The sequence below is a fragment of the Arachis hypogaea genome, chromosome 11 (genome assembly GCF_003086295.3).
Source record: "Arachis hypogaea cultivar Tifrunner chromosome 11, arahy.Tifrunner.gnm2.J5K5, whole genome shotgun sequence".
NCBI classification, from domain to species: domain Eukaryota; kingdom Viridiplantae; phylum Streptophyta; class Magnoliopsida; order Fabales; family Fabaceae; genus Arachis; species Arachis hypogaea.
The window spans coordinates 81,126,083-81,149,300 of NC_092046.1; the positions used below are offsets into that span (position 1 = coordinate 81,126,083).

The 23,218-nt window shown below is 39.2% G+C and overlaps 1 non-coding gene across 1 annotated transcript; it reads right to left on the minus strand.

Moving 5' to 3' along the window:
• Positions 1-4,807: 4,807 nt before the first annotated feature.
• On the minus strand, positions 4,808-4,915 carry LOC112724337 (small nucleolar RNA R71). Its single transcript, XR_003163504.1, has one exon. It is a non-coding gene; the product is annotated as a small nucleolar RNA R71 (small nucleolar RNA).
• Between the last annotated feature and the right edge of the window lie 18,303 nt (positions 4,916-23,218).

Below are 23,218 nucleotides of genomic sequence, written 5' to 3' on the forward strand. Positions count from 1 at the left end.
TGGTGTTTATATATCAAGTGGTAATACTTGAAAATAAAGTATTTAGAGTCATAGCTTTCAACAAATGGTGCAAAACACCCAAAAAGTTAAGCTAAGAAAAGAATGAAAAGCTTGCTTCAAGGAAGGAACATAAAGAAAAAGATTTCATAAAATGAGCTAGATAGAAGCATCAATCATTTGAATCTCTTTTGTGATTGTAGCATGTATAAGAAACTAGCCAACCATGAACAAAAAAAATTACTACTCTTCTCACCTTGGTTTGTCAAACTTTATTGCATGATTCTTTATTTGCTTGAGGACAAGCAAAGTTTAAATTTGGTGTTGTGATGACCGTGCATCATGTACCCTTTTTCTTATTTAAAATGGCCATAAAAAGAGCATAATTTCATTGAATCAATGCAATTTCATGAACCAAATGATATATATTATGGTACATTGCTTTGAAATGGGATTGTGTTGAATTTCAGGTGAAAAGAGCAACAAAAGGGGAAGAAAACAACAAATAAAGTTGTGAGTGTGAAGCTGGGCGTGCCACTTGAAGCTCTGGGTGTGGCACGCCAAGCTTTTAAAGCCAAAGCTCAAAGAGGGCGTGCCACTTGGTGCTATAGGCGTGGCACGCCAAGTTGTGAAGCCAAGTCTCAAAGAGGGCGTGCCACTTGGTGCTATGGGCGTGGCACGCCAGGCTTAAGTTCTAGAGGAGTAATTTTGAGCCCCACTATGGGAGTGGCACGCCAAGAAGTGGGCGTGGCACGCCAAGAAGTGGGCGTGGCACGCCAAGAAGTGGGCGTGGCACGCTGGGGTATATGCCAGACTGACCTCCTCTCATTCAAATGAAGATATATTGAGCTACACAACTCTAAATGAGATGATTCCAGTGCCATTAGAAAGTAGACATCCAGGGCTTTCCAATCATATATAACACTTTATGATGGACACTGGAATTGAGGAAGATATTGACCCCGAAAACACAGGGAGCAAAATACATCACTGCAGAGTTACCAGCCTGACCTCTTCATCTTCAAAGGAACATAACTTGAGTTGCAGAAGTACAAATGATGTGATCTTGGTGGCGTTGGAAAGCTGACATCAAGAGCTGTCCAACGATATATAACACTTCAGGGTGGACTAATGAGAGGATAATTTATATGCTTTTTGGCATTGTTTTTATAGAGTTTTCAGTATAATTTAGTTAGTTTTTAGTATATTTTTATTAGTTTTTAAATAAAAATCACATTTCTGGACTTTACTATGAGTTTGTATGTTTTTCTGTGATTTCAGGTATTTTCTGGCTGAAATTGATGGACTTGAGAAAAAATCAAATTCAGAGGTTGAAGAAGGACTGCAGATGCTGCTGGATTCTGACCTCCCTGCACTCGAAGTGGATTTTCTGGAGATACAGAACTCCAAATGGTGCGCTCTCAATTGCGTTGGAAAGTAGACATACTTTTCCCGAGTTTAGATGACACAAACTGGCGTTCAACGCCAGTTCCATGCTGCATTCTGGAGTTAAACGCCAGAAACAGGTTGCAAAGTGGAGTTAAACGCCAGAAACAGGTTACAAACTGGCGTTCAACTCCAAGAGAAGCCTCTACACGTGTAAAGCTCAATGCTCAGTCCAAGCAAACACCAAGTGGGCCCCGAAAGTGGTTTTCTGCATCATTTACTCATTTCTGTAAACCCTAGTAACTAGTTTAGCATAAATAGGACTTTTTACTATTGTATTTACATCTTTGGAACATCTTTAGTTTTATCTTTAGATCACGTTTGGGGGTTGGCCTCTCGGCCATGCCTGGACCTTCATCACTTATGTATTTTCAACGGTAGAGTTTCTACACACCATAGATTAAGGTGTGGAGCTCTGCTGTTCCTCATGGATTAATGCAAAGTACTACTGTTTTTCTATTCAATACAAACTTATTCCGCTTCTAAGATATTCATTCGCACTTCAATGTGAATGTGATGATCGTGACAATCATCATCATTCCCAACCTATGAACACGTACCTGACAACCACTTCCGTTCTACCTTAGATTGAATGGGTATCTCTTGGATATCTAATACAGGGGACCGAGTCCGAGATATTAGAATCTTCGTGGTATAAGTTAGAACCCATGGATGGCCATTCCTGAGATCCGGAAAGTCTAAACCTTATCTGTGGTATTCCGAGTAGGATCTGGGAAGGGATGGCTGTGACGAGCGTCAAACTCGCGAGGGCTGGGCGTATTGACAGACGCAAAAGGATCAATGGATCCTATTCTAGTATGATAGAGAACCGACAGATGAATAGTCGTGCTGTGACAGAGCATCTTGGACCATTTTCACTGAGAGGACGGGAAGTAGCCATTGACAACGGTGATGCCCTACATAAAGCTTGCCATGGAAAGGAGTAGGAATAATTGGATGAAGACAGCAGGAAAGCAGAGGTTCAGAGGAACGAAAGCATCACTATACGCTTATCTGAAATTCTCACCAATGAATTACATAAGTACCTCTATCTTTATTTTACATTTTATTTATCTTTTTATTATCAATTCACCATAACCATTTGAATCAGCCTGACTGAGATTTACAAGGTGACCATAGCTTGCTTCAGGCCAACAATCTCCGTGGGATCGACCCTTACTCACATAAGGTTTATTACTTGGACGACCCAGTGCACTTGCTGGTTAGTTGTGCGAAGTTGTGATAAAGAGTTGAGATTACAATTGTGCGTACCAAGTTGTTGGCGCCATTGAAGATCACGATTTCGCATACCAAGTTTTTGGCGCCGTTGCTGGGGATTGTTCGAGTTTGGACAACTGACGGTTCATCTTGTTGCTCAGATTAGGTAATTTTCTTTTAATTTTAAGCTTTTTATTTCCTATTTTTGAAAAATACAAAAAAATTATTTTCCTCTTTTTCGTTTTTCCCAATTAGTTTTCGAAAAATCAAAAAAAAAATTATAAAATCATTAAATCAAAAATATTTTTGTGTTTCTTGTTTGAGTCTAGAGTCAAGTTTTAAGTTTGGTGTCAATTGCATCTTTTTGATTTTCTAAAAAAATTATTTTTGAAAATTTCATGCATTGCATTCTTCATGATCTTCAAGTCGTTCTTGGCCAGTCTTCTTGTTTGATCTTCATATTTTCTTGTTTTGTGTCTTTCCTTGTTTTTCATATGCATTCTTGAATTATTAATGTCTAAAGAATAAAAATTTTTAAGTTTGGTGTCTTGCATGTTTTCTTTTCTTGAAAATTTTTCAAAAATAAGTCTTGATGTTCATCTTGACATTCAAAGTGTTCTTGGTGTTCATCTTAACATTCAAAGTATTCTTGCATGCATCATGTGTTTTGATCTAAAATTTTCATGCATTGAGTCTTTTTGATGTTTTTCTCTTTCTTTATTAAAATTAAAAAATCAAAAAAATATCTTTCCCTTTTTCACACATAAATTTTCGAAAATTTGAGTTGACTTTTTCAAAACTTTTTAAAATTTAGTTGTTTCTTATGAGTCAAATCAAATTTTCAATTTAAAAATTCTATCTTTTTCAAATTAATTTTCAAAATCTTTTTCTTATTTTTATTCCATATTTTCGAATTCAATGCTAACAATTAATGTGATTGATTCAAAAATATTAAGTTTGTTACTTGCCTAATAAGAAAGGTTCAATCTTTAAATTTTAAAGTCAAATCTTTTTGTTTCTTGTTAGTCAAGTAATCAACTTTAATTTTCAAAATCAAATCTTTTTAAAATTCTTTTTCAAATCTTTTTCAAATTAAATTTCAATCACATCTTTTTCAAAATTTAATTTCAAAATCTTTTCTAACTTTTTATCTTTTCAAATTTGATTTTCAAATCTTTTTCAATTAACCACTTTACTTTTTATTTGATTCTTATCTTTTTCAAAACTACCTAACTAATTCTATCTCTAATTTTCGAAAATCACCTTCATATTTTTCAAAATTCCTTTTTAAATTAACTAATTATTTTAAATTTAGTTTAATTTGATTTAAGTGTTCCTTTCTTAATTTTCAAATTTTTAATTTTAAATCTAATTTAAAAACAAAAATACTTTTATTTTATTTTATCTAATTTTCAAAAATTCGTCTCCGTCACCTCCTTCTATTTATTTATTTATCTACTAACATCCCTTCTTCATCTAAGAATTCGAACCTACTCCTCACCCTTGTGTTTGGATTCTCCATCTTCTACTCATATCTTCTTCTACTCATATAAAGGAATCTCTATACTGTGACATAGAAGATTCCATATTTTTTTTCTGTTTTCTTCTTTTTCATATGAGCAGGAACAAGGATAAGAACATTCTTGTTGAAGCTGATCCTGAACCTGAAAGGACTCTGAAGAGGAAGCTAAGGGAAGCTAAAGCACAACTCTCTAGAGAAAATCTAACTAAAAATTTCGAAAAAGAAGGAGACATGGCCGACAATAATAACAATGCAAGGAAGATGCTTGGTGACTTTACTGCACCTAATTCCAATTTACATGGAAGAAGCATCTCAATTCCTGCCATTGGAGCAAACAACTTTGAGCTGAAACCTCAATTAGTTTCTCTGATGCAACAGAACTGCAAGTTTCATGGACTTCCATCTGAAGATCCTTTTCAGTTCTTAACTGAATTCTTGCAGATCTGTGATACTGTTAAGACCAATGGGGTTGATCCCGAGGTCTACAGGCTTATGCTTTTCCCATTTGCTGTAAGAGATAGAGCTAAAATATGGTTGGACTCTCAACTTAAATACAGCCTGAACTCTTGGGATAAGCTGGTCACAGCTTTCTTAGCCAAGTTCTTTCCTCCTCAAAAGCTTAGTAAGCTTAGAGTGGATGTTCAAACCTTCAGACAAAAGGAAGGTGAATCCCTCTACGAAGCTTGGGAGAGATACAAGGAACTGACCAAAAAGTGTCCTTCTGACATGCTTTCAGAATGGACCATCATGGATATATTCTATGATGGTCTGTCTGAATTATCTAAGATGTCACTAGACCATTCTGCAGGTGGATCCATTCACCTAAAGAAAACGCCTGCAGAAGCTCAAGAGCTCATTGACATAGTTGCAAATAACCAGTTCATGTACACTTCTGAAAGGAATCCTGTGAATAATGGGACGCCTATGAGGAAGGGAGTTCTTGAAATTGATACTCTGAATGCCATATTGGCTCAGAACAAAATATTGACTCAGCAAGTCAATATGATCTCTCAGATTCTGAATAGATTGAAGGAATCATCCAACAGTACTATAGAGGCATCTTTTGAAGGAGAAGCTTATGATCCTGAGAACCCTGCAATAGTAGAGGTGAATTACATGCGTGAACCCTATGGAAACACCTATAATCCCTCATGGAGAAATCATCCAAATTTATCATGGAAGAATCAACAATAGCCTCAACAAGGCTTTAATAATGGTGGAAGAAACAGGTTTAGCAATAGCAAGCCTTTTCCATCATCCACTCAGCAACAGACAGAGAGTTCTGAGCAGAATCCATCTAGCTTAGCAAATATAGTCTCTGATCTATCTAAGGCCACTGTAAGTTTCATGAATGAAACACGGTCCTCCATTAGGAATTTGGAGGCACAAGTGGGCCAGCTGAGTAAAAGAGTCACTGAAACTCCTCCTAGTACTCTCCCAAGCAATACAGAAGAAAATCCAAAGAGAGAGTGCAAGGCCATTGATTTAACCATCATGGCCGAACCTACAAGAGAGGAGGAGGACGTGAATCCTAGTGAGGAAGACCTCCTGGGACGTCCAGTGACCAATAAGGAGTTTCCCTTTGAGGAACCAAAGGAATCTAAGGCTCAATTAGAGACCATAGAGATTCCATTGAACCTCCTTCTACCCTTCATGTGCTCTGATGAGTATTCTTCTTCTGAAGAGAATGAGGATGTTCCTGAAGAGCAAGTTGCCAAGTACCTTGGTGCAATCATGAAGCTGAATGCCAAGTTATTTGGTAATGAGACTTGGGAAGATGAACCTCCCTTGCTCATCAATGAACTGAGTGATCTGGATCAACTGACATTGCCTCAGAAGAAACAGGATCCTGAAAAGTTCTTAATACCTTGTACCATAGGCACCATGACCTTTGAGAAGGCTCTATGTGACCTTGGGTCAGGGATAAACCTCATGCCACTCTCTGTAATGGAGAAACTGGGAATCTTTGAGGTGCATGCTGCCAGAATCTCATTAGAAATGGCAGACAACTCAAGAAAACAGGCTTATAGACTAGTAGAGGACGTGCTAGTAAAGGTTGAAGGCCTTTACATCCCTGCTGATTTCATAATCCTAGACACTGGGAAGGAAGAGGATGAATCCATTATCCTTGGAAGACCCTTCCTAGCCACAGCAAGAGCTGTGATTGATGTGGACAGAGGAGAGTTGGTCCTTCAATTAAATAAGGACAACCTTATGTTTAAAACTCAAGGATCTCTTTCTGTAACCATGGAGAGGAAGCATGAAGAGCTTCTCTCACTGCAAAGTCAACCAAAGCCTCCACAGTCAAACTTTAAGTTTGGTGTTGGGAGGCCACAACCAAACACTAAGTTAGGTGTTGAACCCCCACATTCAAACTCTAAGTTTGGTGTTGGGAGGTTCCAAGCTTGCTCTGATTATCTGTGAGGCTCCATGAGAGCTCACTGTCAAGCTATTGACATTAAAGAAGCGCTTGTTGGGAGGCAACCCAATGTTATTTAATTATATCTATTTTATTTTCTCTTTGTTATTTCATGTTTTATTAGGTTGATGATCATGTGGAGTCACAAAAACTACTGAAAAAAATCAAAAACAGAATGAAAAACAGCATTAAAAATAGCACACCTTGGAGGAGAGGCATGCTGACGTTAAACGCCAGAAACAAGCACCAAGCTGGTGTTTAACGCCAGAACCAAGCATCTACCTGGCGTTAAACGCCAGAAACAAGCTGCATTTGGGTGTTTAACGCCAGAAACAGGCAGCAGTCTGGCGTTAAACGCCAGGATTTCACAGCAAGGGCGTTTTACATGCCTAATTGGGGCAGGGATGTTAAGTCCTTGAACCCACTTGATCTGTGGACCCCACAGGATCCCCTCAGGATCTGTGGACCCCACATGATCCCCACTTTTTCTTCTCTCTCCTATTCACACCTTTTCATAACTCTCTTCCCCAAATACCCTTCACCAATCAACTCATTCACTGTTCTCCATCACCTCTTCACCACTCACATCCATTCTCTATTCCCCAAAAACCCCACCTACCTTCAAAATTCAAACTATTTTCCCTCCCAAACCCAATCCTAATGGCCGAACCTTAACCCTTCCCCTACTCCTATATAAACCCCTCATTCTTTCTTCATTTTCACACAACACAAACCTCTCTTCTCCCCCTTGGCCGAAACAACCTCTCTCTCCCTCTCCTCCATTTCTCTTCTTCTCCTTCTTCTTTCTTTCTTCTTTTGCTCGAGGACGAGCAAACATTTTAAGTTTGGTGTGGTAAAAAGCATTGCTTTTTGTTTTCCTTAACCATCAATGGCACCTAAGGCCAGAGAAACCTCAAGAAAGAGGAAAGGGAAGGCAATTACTTCCACCTCTGAGCCATGGGAGATGGAGAGATTCATCTCAAAGGTCCATCAAGACCACTTTTATGAAGCTGTGGCCAAGAAGAAAGTGATCCCTGAGGTTCCTTTCAAGCTCAAAAAGAATGAGTATCCGGAGATCCGACTTGAGATCCAAAGAAGAGGTTGGGAAGTTCTCACCAACCCCATTCAATAAGTCGGGATCCTAATGGTTCATGAGTTTTATGCAAACGCATGGATCACTAGGAATCATGATCAAAGTGTGAACCCGAATCCAAATCATTGGCTTACCATGGTTCGGGAGAAATAATTAGATTTCAGTCCAAAAAATATAAGGCTGGCGTTCAACTTGCCAATGATGGAAGAGAACGCACGCCCCTACACAAGAAGGGTCAACTTTGATCAAAGGTTGGACTAAGTCCTCATAGACATATGTGAGGAAAGAGCTCAATGGAAAATTGATTCAAGAGGCAAGCCAGTTCAACTAAGAAGGCATGACCTCAAACCAGTGGCTAGGGGATGGCTAGAGTTCATTCAACGTTCAATCATTCCTAATAGTAACCGGTCTAAAGTTACTATAGACCGGGCCATCATGATCCATAGTATCATGATTGGAGATGAGGTGGAAGTTCATGAGATTATACCTCAAGAACTTTACAAGGTGGCTGACAAGTCCTCCACTTGGGCAAAGTTAGCCTTTCCTCACCTCATATGCCACCTTTGCAAATCGGCTGAAATTGACATAGAGGGAGACACCCTCATTGAAGAGGATAAGCCCATCACTAAGAAAAGGATAGAGCAAACAAGAGATCATGGACCTCAACAAGAGTATGAGGAAATTCCTCACCATGAAATTCCTAAGATGCCTCAGGGAATGCACTTTCCTCCACAAAACTAATGGGAGCAAATCAACACCTCCCTAGGAGAATTAAGTTCCAATATGGGACAACTAAGGGTGGAGCACCAAGAGCATTCCATCATCCTCCATGAAATTAGAGAAGATCAAAGAGCCATGAGGGAGGAGCAACAAAGGCAAGGAAGAGACATAGAGGAGCTCAAAAGCACCATTGGTTCTTCAAGAAGAGGAAGACGCCACCCTCAATAAGGTGGACTCATTCCTTAATCTCCTTGTCTATTTATTTTCTGTTTTCGGTTTCCATGCTTCATGTTTAATTATGTTTGTGTCTTTACTATATGATCATTAGTGTCTAAGTGTCTATGCCTTAAAGTTATGAATATGAATCCATCACGTCTCTTAAATGAAAACTGTTCTAAAAACAAAAGAACAAGAAGTACATGGTTTCGAATTCATCCTTGAAACTAGTTTAATTATTTTGATGTGGTGGCAATACTTTTTGTTTTCTGAATGTATGCTTGAACAGTGCATATGTCTTTTGAAGTTGTTGTTTATGAATGTTAAATATGTTGGCTCTTGAAAGAATGATGAAAAGGAGAAATGTTATTTGATAATCTGAAAAATCATAAGAATGATTCTTGAAGCAAGAAAAAGCAGTGAATACAAAAGCTTGCAGAAAAAAAAAGAGAGAAAAGAAAAAAAAATGGCGAAAAAAAATAGAAATAGAAAAAGCAAGCAGAAAAAGCCAAAAGCTCTTTAAACCAAAAGGTAAGAGCAAAAAAAAGCCAATAGCCCTTAAAACCAAAAGGCAATGGTAAATAAAAAGGATCCAAGGCTTTGAGAATCAGTGAATAGGAGGACCTAAAGGAATAAAATCCAGGCCTAAGTGGCTAAACCAAGCTGTCCCTAACCATGTGCTTGTGGCGTGAAGGTGTCAAGTGAAAACTTGAGACTGAGCGGTTAAAGTCAAGGTCCAAAGCAAAAAAAGAGTGTGCTTAAGAACCCTGGACACCTCTAATTGGGGACTTTAGCAAAGCTGAGTCACAATCTGAAAAGGTTCACCCAGTTATGTGTCTGTGGCATTTATGTATCTGGTGGTAATACTGGAAAACAAAGTGCTTAGGGCCACGGCCAAGACTCATAAAGTAGTTGTGTTCAAGAATCAACATACTGAACTAGGAGAATCAATAACACTATCTGAACTCTGAGTTCCTATAGATGCCAATCATTCTGAACCTCAATGAATAAAGCGAGATGCCAAAACTATTCAAGAGGCAAAAAGCTACAAGTCCCGCTCATTTGATTGGAGCTAAGTTTCATTGATATTTTGGAATTTATAGTATATTCTCTTCTTTTTATCCTATTTGATTTTCAGTTGCTTGGGGACAAGCAACAATTTAAGTTTGGTGTTGTGATGAGCAGATAATTTATACGCTTTTTGGCATTATTTTTATAGAGTTTTCAGTATAATTTAGTTAGTTTTTAGTATATTTTTATTAGTTTTTAAATAAAAATCACATATCTAGACTTTACTATGAGTTTGTGTATTTTTCTGTGATTTCAAGTATTTTCTGGCTGAAATTGAGGGACTTGAGCAAAAATCAGATTCAGAGGTTGAAGAAGGACTGCAGATGCTGCTGGATTTTGACCTCCCTGCACTCAATGTAGATTTTCTGGAGCTACAGAACTCCAAATGGCGCGCTCTCAATTGCGTTGGAAAGTAGACATCCAGTGCTTTCAAGTAATATATAATAGTTTATACTTTGTCCGAGTTTAGATGACGCAAAATAGCATTCAACGCCAGTTCTATGCTGCATTCTGGAGTTAAACGCCAGAAACAGGTTGCAAAGTGGAGTTAAACGCCAGAAACAGGTTACAAACTAGCGTTCAACTCCAAGAGAAGCCTCTACACGTGTAAAGCTCAATGCTCAGTCCAGGCACACACCAAGTGGGCCCCGGAAGTAGATTTCTGCATCATTTACTCATTTCTGTAAACCCTAGTAACTAGTTTAGCATAAATAGGACTTTTTACTATTGTAGTTACATCTTTGGAACATCTTTAGTTTTATCTTTAGATCATGTTTGGTGGCTGGCCTCTCGGCCATGCCTGGACCTTCATCACTTATGTATTTTCAACGGTAGAGTTTCTACACACCATAGATTAAGGTGTGGAGCTCTGCTGTTCCTCATGGATTAATGCAAAGTACTACTGTTTTCCATTCGCACTTCAATGTGAATGTGATGATCGTGACAATCATCATCATTCCCAACCTATGAACGCATGCCTTACAACCACTTCCGTTCTACCTTAGATTGAATGGGTATCTCTTGGATATCTAATACAGGGGACCGAGTCTGAGATATTAGAATCTTCGTGGTATAAGTTAGAACCCATGGATGGCCATTCCTGAGATCCAAAAGGTCTAAACCTTGTCTGTGGTATTCTGAGTAGGATCTGGGAAGGGATGGCTGTGACGAGCGTCAAACTCGCGAGTGCTGGGCGTAGTGACAGACGTAAAAGGATCAATAGATCATATTCCAGTATGATCGAGAACCGACAGATGAATAGCCGTGCTGTGACAGAGCATCTTGGACCATTTTCACTGAGAGGACGGGAAGTAGCCATTGACAACGGTGATGCCCTACATAAAGCTTGCCATGGAAAGGAGTAGGAATGATTGGATGAAGACAGCAGAAAAGCAGAGGTTTAGAGGAACGAAAGCATCTCTATACGCTTATCTGAAATTCTCACCAATAAATTACATAAGTACCTCTATCTTTATTTTATGTTTTATTTATTTTTATGTTTTATTTTTTTTTGAATCAGCCTGACTGAGATTTACAAGGTGACCATAGCTTGCTTCAGGCCGACAATCTCCGTGGGATCGACCCTTACTCACGTAAGATTTATTACTTGGACGACCCAGTGCACTTGCTGGTTAGTTGTGCGAAGTTGTGATAAAGAGTTGAGATTACAATTGTGCGTACAAAGTTGTTGGCGCCACTGAAGATCACGATTTCGCATACCATGGACGTTAAAACTGGAGGTGAAAAATGCCATTATTTCAGCGTTGAAAAATCTGGGCGTGCCACTTGACATCGAAGGCGTGGCACGCCAGCTTTATTTTCATAATGGGCATGCCACTTGGCATCGAAGGCGCGGCACGCCAGCTTTATTTTCATAATGGGCGTGCCACTTGGGGTTTTGGGCGTGGCACGCCAGTTCTAATGGACAGAGAGCATCATTAAAGGCGTGGCACACCAAAGAGTGGGCGTGGCATGCCAGTTTCATAATATATGGGCGTGGCACACCAGAGAGTGGGCGTGGCACGCCGGGCTACCTCACAGACTGACCTATTCATCTTCAAATGGGCATAACTTGACCTACAAAGCTCCAAATCAGTTGATTCTAAATGAGTTGGAAGGCTAACATCCAGGGCTTTCCAACAATATATAATACTTCATAGTGGACATTCAATTTGAGGCCCAAAAAACTCTATCAATTCAGTGTTGCAAAGTGGGTCATAATCCGAAGGGCAAAATCAAGTGGGAGTGGCACTTGAAACCACACGCCAACTTCTTCCTGCAGCCCCCAACCTTCAATCAAGCCCACTCCAACTCTCATTATTCAAGCCACAATTATCAACCAATCAAGGCCACAAGAAGCATCTAGAATAGTTCATTTTCATTTCATTGTAATTTGCTTTCAATTTCATTTAAGTTTGTAATTTAGGAGAGCCTATATAAAGGCCTTAGATTCATAGAATTAGTCATGGCTAGATTTGGCGAAGTCTTCGGACCCTATTTATTCACCATCAATTTCTTCTCTTTTCTTTCTTACTTTGTAAATAATTTAGTTTTGAATTACTAACTCTTTCCATTGGGAAAGAGAGCTCTATTGTTTTTCAATGGATTGATTGTTTTTATTCTTCTTCCTCTCTTCATCTCTCTTTGATTTACTAGAAAAAATTTCGTTCTTCATGATAGCATTCAATTATCTTGGAAAAGAGATTGAATTTAATTGGATTTTATGGAAACCTTAGAAGAGGAAACATAAAACCATGCTTGAGATTCTTTCTCACACTTGAATAGGATTTCGGTTTTGGTGTTTGGATATGGTGACATATAATCCTCCCTCTACTTGAACCTAGGAAAGTGTGTGGTATAATCAGGGACCATTCTTCATCTCTTCTCATGAGTAATTAGACCAAGGAATTGGCTATTGATCAAGATTTGAGAGATTGAGTAACCAAGGGATTGGGGCTTAATCAATCATGATTGCCAAGAGGTCAATGAGTTGCATGATTGAAGATGAGATGAAATCAATTATTCCGGAGAATGCAATATCTTTTGATCCCAATGCTTATTTTATCTTTCTTTCTTTTATTTACTTTATGGTTATTTACATTTTCTGCACTTTACATTTCTAGCACTTTACTTTCTTTTACTTTACTTTTCTTGCCATTTATTTTCTTGCACTTTATTGCTTTCCTTTACTTTTATGTCATTTACATTTCTTGTTGATTATCTCTCCTTAATGAATAGTCTAACTAGGATAATCAATTAACTATTGTTTGCCTTAGTCCGTTAATCTCTGTGGATACGATCCCACTCCATTGTGGGTTATTACTTGACGATTCTTTGGTGCGCTTGCCAAAGAGCGGATTCATTATATGTGGGTAGTGAATTCCGGTCATCAAGTAACCCATGCATTTAGCATAGAACCCTTGCACCATGAGAATCCCAACCTCTTGGATAGGATTGGTTAGGACTTCCCAACCTCTTCTCCGGATCTCTCTTCGGATTTCCAGGTACTCATTCTTCTTGAGCATGAAAGAGACCTCAGGGATCACTTTATTCTCAGCCACTACTTCGTAGAAGTGGTCTTGGTGAGCTTTGGTGATGAATCTCTCCATCTCCCAAGATTCAGAGGGATTGGCTACTGTCTTTCCTTTCCTCTTCTTAGAGGAGTCTCCAACACCAAACTATGCTTTTCCAACACCAAACTTAAAACTTTGCTTGTCCTCGAGCAAAAATAGAAGAATGGAGAAGAAGAAGAAGAAAATAGAGAGAGGGAGAGGGAGAGGGAGAGAGAGGGCTCGGCCTTGTGGGTCTGGGTGGGAAATTTGATTTTTTGAGTGGGTGGGGTAGGTGGGAGTTATGATGGTTTGGGGAAATGAAATGGATGTGATTGGGCTAGGGTTTTTGGGAAAGTGTGTATCGGGAAGTGGAAAAGGAGGTGGGGTTAAGTGGGATAGGTAGGGTAGGTGAAGATTCTGTGGGACCCACAATTCCTGAGATGCTAAGGAATTCCAGATTCTCTGCTTCTCTGCACTAGCGTTTGGACGCCTAGGGGCTACTCCCTGGCTAGCATTCAACGCCAGCAATGCTTCCCTCTTGGGGCGTTGAATGCCCAGGAGGGCTTCTGATTCACAGGAATTTGCCTCTCAACAAATTTCCTACCGGCAAGTGTACTGGATTGTCGTAAAGTAAAAACTCACTATTGAGTGAGGTCAAATTCCACAGGGATTGGTTGGTTGATCAATGTTAATTGGAGAATTATACTAGCTGAACGAAATCAGAATTGGATGAGAATTACAGAAAGTAAAATTTGGTGGGAATCTTAAATTACAAGGAATTAAATGACAGAATCTTAAATTGCAAGAGATTTAATGGGAATGGGGTTTAGCATGAAATTAAAGAAGCAGAATGTAAAAGAATGGGTAGATCAGAGATGGGGAAACTCATTGGCGTCAGGAGATGTGAGAATTCTCCGGATCAAATTCATTTTCATCTCTTCCTCAATCAATGCATTCATTGATTTTGTTGTCAATCTTAAGTGATTAGATCCTAATTCATTGGCAATCTAATCTCTCTAAGCATGAACAATTGCCCAATTCCTTGATTTAAGTGCTCATGGGAAGAGATGAAGTTTGGTCACTGATTATACCACACAAATTCATAGATCAAAGTGTTGGTAGGATTACATGTCACTATATCCATCCAAACCCCCAATCTAATCCATTGTGAGAAAGTAATTCTAGCATGATCTCCTCATTCCTCTTCTAAGGTTCTGAGGAGATCCAATTTTGAATAGCTTCTTTCCCAAGATAACTATCCAATTAGATAAAGAACGAAAGCTTTCTAGTAAAATCAAGAGAAAAGAAATAAGAAGAAGAATGAAAACTAGTATTGATCCATTGAATTTACACAGAGCTCCCTAACCCAATGAAAGGGGTTTAGTTGTTCATAGCTCTCAAAATGGAAATTGGAATTGAAAGATATATTGCTGGAAATAAAAATTGAACAGAAAAGTAAAAGTGCAGTAAGTGTAAAAATAGAAAAAGTCCCCCTCTAACTTAAATTCTAAGCCATTTATACACTTTCTTCCATTGATCTTCAATCTCTGAATTGGGATTTTGGCCTTGATAGAATTGGGTTGAAATGGCTCCAATTGGTTTCCCTTGCTATTGAGAAGAGATCTGTTTGAATTGCCGAGTTCTGGTGCTCAAGTTGGAGTCAACGTTTGAGGGCCAACGTTGACTCAAACGCCTTTCAATAAAACCAGATGAATTTGCTGTCATTGGCATTTGACTCAACGTTGGAGGGCCAACATTCTGCTATCCACGCGTACGCGTGCCTGGCGCATCTACGTCCATGGGTAAAATTGCTCATCCACGCGTGCGCGTGCTGCACGCGTGCGCGTGGATGCAAGAATTATCATTTTCCAGTTTTAAAAAAAGCAGAGGAGCGTTGGCCTCAGCATTGGACTGGCAATGTTGCCTCCAACATTGGACAATCCACGCGTGTGCGTGCTGCATGCGTGCGCGTGGATTCTCAAAAACTAGGCCCACGTGTACGTGCCATGGACGCGTACGCGTCGTTGTGTGTTTTCAAATTCAGATTTTGGATTTCACCATCGCGCACGTTGGCCTTCAACATTGGAGGTAGCATTTGGGGTCCAACATCACCTATCCACGCGTACGCGACACCCACGCGTGCGCGTGGATTGCCAGAATTTCCAATCCACGCGTATGCGTACAGTGCGCGTGCGCGTCGCTACAGTTTTTTCAGAATTTCCAGAAAGCTCATTTGTTCACAACGTTGGGGGTAACGTTGGATGTCCAACGCTCCCTCCAACGTGAGCATCAGCAATTATGCCGAGAATTTCTCTGACTCCCCTTCAATGTTTGAGGCAACGTTGCTGGTCCAACTTTGCCACCAACGTTGCTTCTTCTTTATCTTTTCCAGGCTCCTTCTTCAACCTTCCTCCATGCTTTCTTTCACCTATCATCAACCCATATATGCATCAAAGCCTTGGTATAGTCATGAGAATTCTCATCATTCTTAGCATACAAGTAATTATAGCATAATTCTCATGAAATTGTATCAAATTAATCATGGTTGAATGAATCTAGGCATACATGAATTTCTAACCTAATTGCTTACTTATAGCTCAAGAAAGTGCATAAAACCTATTAAAAACAAGGAAAAAGGCTAGTGAAACTAGCCTAAGATGCGTTGGCATCACGAGACCAAACTTAAATCTTGCTTGTCCTTAAGCAAGTACTGAATTATTAAGAAGAAAGAATGAAACAGAAGGTGATGTTCATATCAGCAAGTAATTATTATTAGTTCATGGGGTTTTATGCGGACAATGCAGCAGCTCACTTTTTATTGATCTTTAGGCATAGGCTGTCCCTTTAAGCATCAATTGACACACTGCTATGACCTCTTATTATTCACTCATCCTTGGTGATTACTTTTCTTTATTTTCTTTTTCTGTAAACTTTAGCTCAGTATCATGTGTTGTAGCAGTTTCTTAGCTTATTCACTCAACACATATTCACTACAGACACTTGGCTCACAATTCTTCTTAAGACATTGGTGCCCAGCACCTCTTTGGGTGACTAAATGCCTTGTAACTAGGTTGCTCATGATAATGGATTTTTGATTGATAATCCCGGGTTAGTTAACCCAAGTTACCAAGTGTTAAAGCACTCCATAGAACCTAATCATCCATGCAGATCCTAGTACAAAGACACCACAGGCATATGTCCTAAGATCCAAGCTATTGGTGTCTAGCCTTATTCTTTGCTTTCTTCTGTTTTTGTTGCCACATTTGGCTTTTCTTTTTCTTTCTTTCTACTTATTTTTCTTTCATCCAGGGACCTTTATTGGCTAAGTTTCATAGACAGCATACTAGTTTACACTAAAAAAGAAATAATCTATCCTTTTATTCATTATGAGTGAGCTACTACACAATCAAACATATATACCACCACTTACTGTTATTTCATTTCTTGCTAAAAAAGGAACTATTCCACTTCTTGTTCAAATATTTCTTTTATTTAAATTGAAAAGACTCAGGGGACAAGACAAGTATTTAAACTAGTGAAAGTGAAAACACATACACCTAGGCTAGCACACTTATTGTAAAATTAAACACCACAGAATGCAAATTGACTTAAACTAAAGGTTGGCTCTTAACACAGGCACAATCAGACTTCCAATTTCAGCGTTCCAAACCAAAAATATTTAAGTAACAATACAACCTGTTGGTATCTTCCTATTCCAACCTTCTCATCCTCATCCATAGCTTTTGTATCTTTCTTTGCTTCTTTGGATGATGGTGCATAGTTCTTCCCAAGGGTTGATTGTCTTCCTGCAAAGTTATTGGAAGTTGCTTGTTCCCCAAGTACTTGAAAAATTTTTAGTATGCATGTATGCTTGTGAGTTTCTGAACTTAATTTGGTGTGTAAACACCAAACTTAGTTCCTTGTTTAATGCATCAGATTGAATACATGCAGATAATCTCATGTGCTTTTATTAAGAAAACAACTATCGATTAGACAATAACTATAAACTAAAACTACACACATGTTAAGTAATTTCACTGATTGTTTGGAGTCAGTGACTTATCACCGAAGGGTTGCAATGTGCTTCTAAATGAAATTAGTGGTGGAACACCAAACTTAGCATCACACTTTTACCCTTTGAATTGTTTTGGTGTGGAACACCAAACTTAACTCCTAGCAATGCAGAGAATCTACTTAATTCTTTTATTGAATTTAACTAGGGGAAAGATGACTTCCTTTGGTTGGGTTGCCTCCCAACAAGCGCTCCTTTATCGTCACTAGCTTGACGTTCCGCTCTCTCAGTTGAGTCTATACTTTATCTTGGACTCTTCCCCCATGTCACCCAAGTAGTGTTGGAGCCTTTGTGCATTCACGGTGAAGGTCCGTTGTGAGCTTTCTTCCATGATTTCTATGTGTCCATAAGGTGAGACTTTGGTGGCAAGAAAGGGACCTGACCACGTTGATCTTAAGTTCTTAGGAAAAAATTTTAGTCTAGAGTTGTAAAGTAGCACTCTCTGTCCTTCCTCAAAGCTTCTTGGTTCCATCTTGAGATCATGTCTTTCCTTTGCCTTTTCCTTGTACATTTTGGAATTTTCATAGGCTTAGAATCTAAATTCTTCTAATTTTTGCAGTTGCAAGATCCTCCTTTCACCAGCAGCTTGGCCATCAAAATTCAACAACTTGAGAGCCCAGAAAGCTTTGTGTTCAAGCTCTAATGGCAGGTGACAGGCCTTGCCATACACCAGTTGATATGGAGACATCCCAATTGGTGTTTTAAAGGCTGTCCTGTATGCCCAAAGAGCATCATCCAGCTTCTTCGACCAGTCTTTTCTTGAAGCTCCCACCGTCTTTTCCAGGATCCTTTTTAGCTCTCGGTTGGATACTTCTATCTGGCCACTTGTTTGGGGTTGATAGGGTATGGCAACTTTATGCTTCACCCCATATATCAGGAGGAGGGTCTCTAGTGGTCTATTGCAAAAATGGCTTCCTCCATCACTGATGAGTGCTCTGGGAACTCCAAACCTGCTAAAGATATTCTTTCTGAGGAAGTTCAGGACTACCTTGTTGTCATTTGTAGGCGTTGCAATGGCCTCCACCCATTTGTACACATAATCCACTGCCACTAAAATGTAATTGTTTGAGTATGAAGTTGGGAATGGTCCCATGAAATCAATCCCCCATACATCAAACAGCTTAAGTTCCAAGATGAATTGCTGTGGCATCTCATTTCTCTTGGGCAGATTTCCAACCCGCTGACATTCATTGTAGTTCTTCACTAGCTCTCGTGCATCTTTGAAGATGGTGGGCCAAAAGAACCCGCACTGCAAGACTTTTGCTACGGTTCTTTCTCCTCCAAAATGGCCTCCAAAGCAAGAACCATGACAACTCCATAAAACTTCCCTTCCTTCCTCCTCTGAAATACATCTTCTTAGCAATCCATCCGAGCATTTTTTGAATAAGTATGGCTCATCCCAAATGAAATACTTTGCATCATTGATGAGTTTTCTCTTTTGCTGCTTGTTGATCATTGAAGGCATTTCCCCTGTAGCCTTAAAATTAGCAATGTCTGCGAACCAAGGTGCCCTTTGAACCAGCATTAATTGCTCATCAGGGAAGAATTCATTGACACTTGATTTGTGGGTGCTATCTTCTTCACAAGAAATTCTGGACAAATGATCTGCTACTTTGTTCTCCACTCCCTTCTTGTCTTTAATCTCAATGTTGAATTCCTGCAATAGCAAAATCCATCTTATCAATCTTGGTTTTGATTCTTGTTTTGCAAGTAAATATTTTAGTGCTGCATGATCAGTAAAAACAAACACCTTAGATCCAATAAGATATGATCTAAACTTGTCAAATGCAAACACTATTGCCAGTAGTTCATTCACAGTAGTGGTATAATTCCTTTGAGTTTCATTCAAAACCTTGCTGGCATAATATATAACATGCACTAAATTGCCTTTCCTTTGTCCAAGCACTGCCCCAACAGCAAAATCTGATGCATCATACATCAGTTCAAAAGGCAAATTCCAATCAGGTGGGGCAATGATAGGTGCTGAGGAAAGTTCTATTTTCAGTGTTTCAAATGCTAGTGTGCATTTTTGATCAAACACAAAAGGTGTATCAGAGATTAATAGGTTGCTCAAAAACTTTGTAATTTTAGAAAAATCTCTGATAAACCTTCTGTAGAAACCAGTATGGCCTAAAACACACCTAATTGCCTTGACATTACTAGGTGGAGGTAATTTCTCAATTAATTCTACCTTAGCTTTGTCTACTTCTATGCCTTTTTCAGAAATTTTATGGCCAAGGACTATCCCCTCTGTCACCATAAAGTGGCATTTCTCCTAGTTTAGAACAAAGTTTGTCTCTTGGCACCTTTTTAAAAATAAGGCAAGATGATTTAGGCAATTGGGAAAGAAATCTCCAAAAACTGAAAAATCGTCCATGAAGACTTCAATGAATTTTCAATCATGTCTGAGAAAATAGACAACATGCATCTTTGGAATGTTGCAGGAGCATTGCACAATTCAAAAGGCATGCACCTGTAAGCAAAATCTCCATATAGACATGTGAATGATGTTTTTTATTGATCTCTTAGATCAACCACTATTTGATTATAACCCGAATATCCATCAAGAAAATAGTAGTATGCATGTCTTCACAATCTCTCCAGCATCTGGTCCATGAAAGGGAGTGGAAAATGATCTTTTCTAGTCGCCCCATTGAGTTTCCTATAGTCCATGCTCATCCTCTAGCCTGTTACAGTTCTTGTGGGTATGAGTTTGTTCTTCTCATTGGGTACAACCGTGATCCCTCCTTTCTTTGGAACCGCATGGACAGGGCTCACCCATGTGTTGTCAGAAATGGGATAGATTACTCCTGCCTGCCATAGCTTCATAACCTCTTTTTGGACTACTTCTTTCATGACTAGATTCAATCTTCTTTGGGCTTGAATGGAGGGCTTGGCATCATCTTCTAGCAAGATCTTATGCATACAAATGGATGAGCTTATCTCTTTTAAGTCAGTAAGTGTCCATCCAATGGCATCTTAGTGCTTTTGCAACACTTTGATTAACTCTTCTTCCTATTCTTGACTAAGGGCAGAATTGATGATTACTGGGTAACTTCCATCACTTCCCAAATATGCATATTTGAGAGTAGGAGGTAATTCTTTTAGCTCCAGTTTGAGTGCTTCCTTCTCCTTTTTCTCCTCCTCCAATGTGCTTGGAATAGACAATTCAGCTGGAGTGACATCAACAACCTCAACATTCAACATGGAATCAACCTCTGTCAATCTTTCGAGTGCTTCTTCAAAGGTTTCTTGCACCACAGTTTCCACTACATCCAACAGTTCTTGTGGGGATGAGTTCGTTCTTCTCATTGGGTACAACCGTGATCCCTCATTTCTTTGGAACCACATGGACAGGGCTCACCCATGTGCTGTCAGAAATGGGATAGATTACTCCTGCCTGCCATAGCTTCATAACCTCTTTTTGGACTACTTCTTTCATGACTGGATTCAATCTTCTTTGGGCTTGAATGGAGGGCTTGGCATCATCTTCCAGCAAGATCTTATGCATACAAATGGATGAGCTTATCTCTTTTATGTTGGTAAGTGTCCATCCAATGGCATCTTAGTGCTTTTGCAACACTTTGATTAACTCTTCTTCCTGTTCTTGACTAAGGGCAGAATTGATGATTACTGGGTAACTTCCATCACTTCCCAAATATGCATATTTGAGAGTAGGAGGTAATGCTTTTAGCTCCAGTTTGGGTGCTTCCTTATCCTTTTTCTCCTCCTCCAATGTGCTTGGAATAGACAATTCAGCTGAAGTGACATCAACAACCTCAACATTCAACATGGAATCAACCTCTGTCAATCTTTCGAGTGCTTCTTCAAAGGTTTCTTGCACCACAGTTTCCACTGCATCCAACCTCATACACTCTCCCAGTGACTCTGGTGGATAGCTCATGGCCTTGAATACATTGAATACCATTCTCTCATCATGTAGCCTAAGGGTAAGTTCACCCTTTTGAACATCAATGATGGCTCCAGCAGTGGCTAAAAATGGCCCCCCCAAATTATTGAAGCATTAGCTTCTTCCTCCATATCTAACACCACAAAATCAACAGGGAAGATGAAGTCTCCCACTTTCACTAACAAATCTTCTACTATTCCATAAGGGAATATGAATGATCGATCTGCCAATTGGAGGGCCATTCTTGTTGGTTTGGCTTCCTCAATCTTCATTCTTTTCATCATTGTTAAGGACATCAAATTTATACTAGCTCCCAAGTTACATAAAGCTTTTTCAACTGTGATTTCCCCTAAGATATAGGGAATTTGGAAGCTTCCAGGGTCCTTCAATTTTTGAGGCAGCTTGTGTTGGATTATCGCACTGCATTCCTCAGTTAAGATCACAGTTTCATCATTCCTCCAGCTTCTCTTCTTGGTCATTAATTCCTTCAAAAACTTAGCATAAAGTGGCATTTGCTCTAGTGCTTCTGCAAAGGGAATGTTGATATGAAGCTTCTTGAAAATATCCAAAAATTTGGAGAATTGACTGTCCTTTGCATTCTTCATTAGGCGCTGAAGGTAAGGAGCCTTTGGGACATATGGTCTTAGAACTTCTTTCTCTTCTGATAGGTTAGGAGTAGGTGTTTGTGCTTCTTCCTTGGCATTTGAACTGCCCCCTGCCTTTTCTTATTGAGCCTCCCTTGGAGTCTCTTTCAATTCCTTTCCGCTTCTGAGGGTAATAGCTTTGCATTCCTCTCTTGAAGTTGTCCTGGTAGCTGATAAACCCATATTTTATGATATATTTTGTGCTTAATTTAAGTGATTTATTCAGTCCTTCACCCACTTATTCATGTTAATTGCATGGTTTTATTTTCCCTTCCTTATTATGTGATGTATGTGAAAAACATGTTTCCTATGCTTTAAAAGTAATTATTTTAATTACCTTTCATTTCCATTCGATGCCGTGATTCGTGTGTTGAGTAGTTTCAGATCCTCTAAGGCAGGAATGACTTAAAGGATGAAAAGGAAACATACAAAAATGGAAGAAAAGCATAAAATGGAGTTTTGGAAGAAACTGGCAGTGACGCGATTGCATGGACGACACGGCCGCATGCCAACGCGAAATAGCAGTGACGCGACCGCGTAATTGACGTGACCGCACGCCTTAAACGAAACGCATATGACGCAGACGCCTGACTGAAGCGACCGCGTGACAAGGAAAACTCCAATTGACGTGACCGCGTGACCCACGCGGATGCGTGACAGAGGCCACGCACCAGAAATTACAGAAAACGCCCCCAGCGATTTCTGAAGCCCTTTTTGGCCCAAATCCAAGTCCAGAAGGCACAGATCAGAGGTTATGAAGTGGGAGAATGCATCCATTCAGAGAAGAGTCTCTAATTAGTTACTTTTCATGATTTAGATGTAGTTTTGAGGGAGAGGTTCTCTCCTCTCTCTCTTTTAGGATTTAGATTTAGGATTTTATTCGCTTTTAGGACTATCTCTTTTTATCAGGTTCAACATTCCTTTTTAATTACTTGTCCTCTCAATTTAGTTTATGAATTCTTCTATGTTACAGATTACTCTTTGAATTTAATGTCAATTGAGTTATTTCAGTTTATGATTGCTTTCTTTTATTTATATTACTGTTGTTTCCAATCTGAAGACATTTTTATTCCAGTAGATATATCTTTCCCCTTTTGGTCTTGGCTAAGAAATCAATAACTCAGGAGTTATCAAACTCAAACATGATTGATAATTGTTATCTTTGCTAATTGAATTGAACTTCAATAATCCCAATCTTTCCTTAGGGTTTAACTAGGATTTGAAGATCAAACTAATTAGTCACTTGATCTTTCTTTACTTTAAGTAAAGACTAACTGAGTGGAATTAAGATTCAATCTTCAGCATCATTGATAAGGATAACTAGGATAGGACTTCTAAT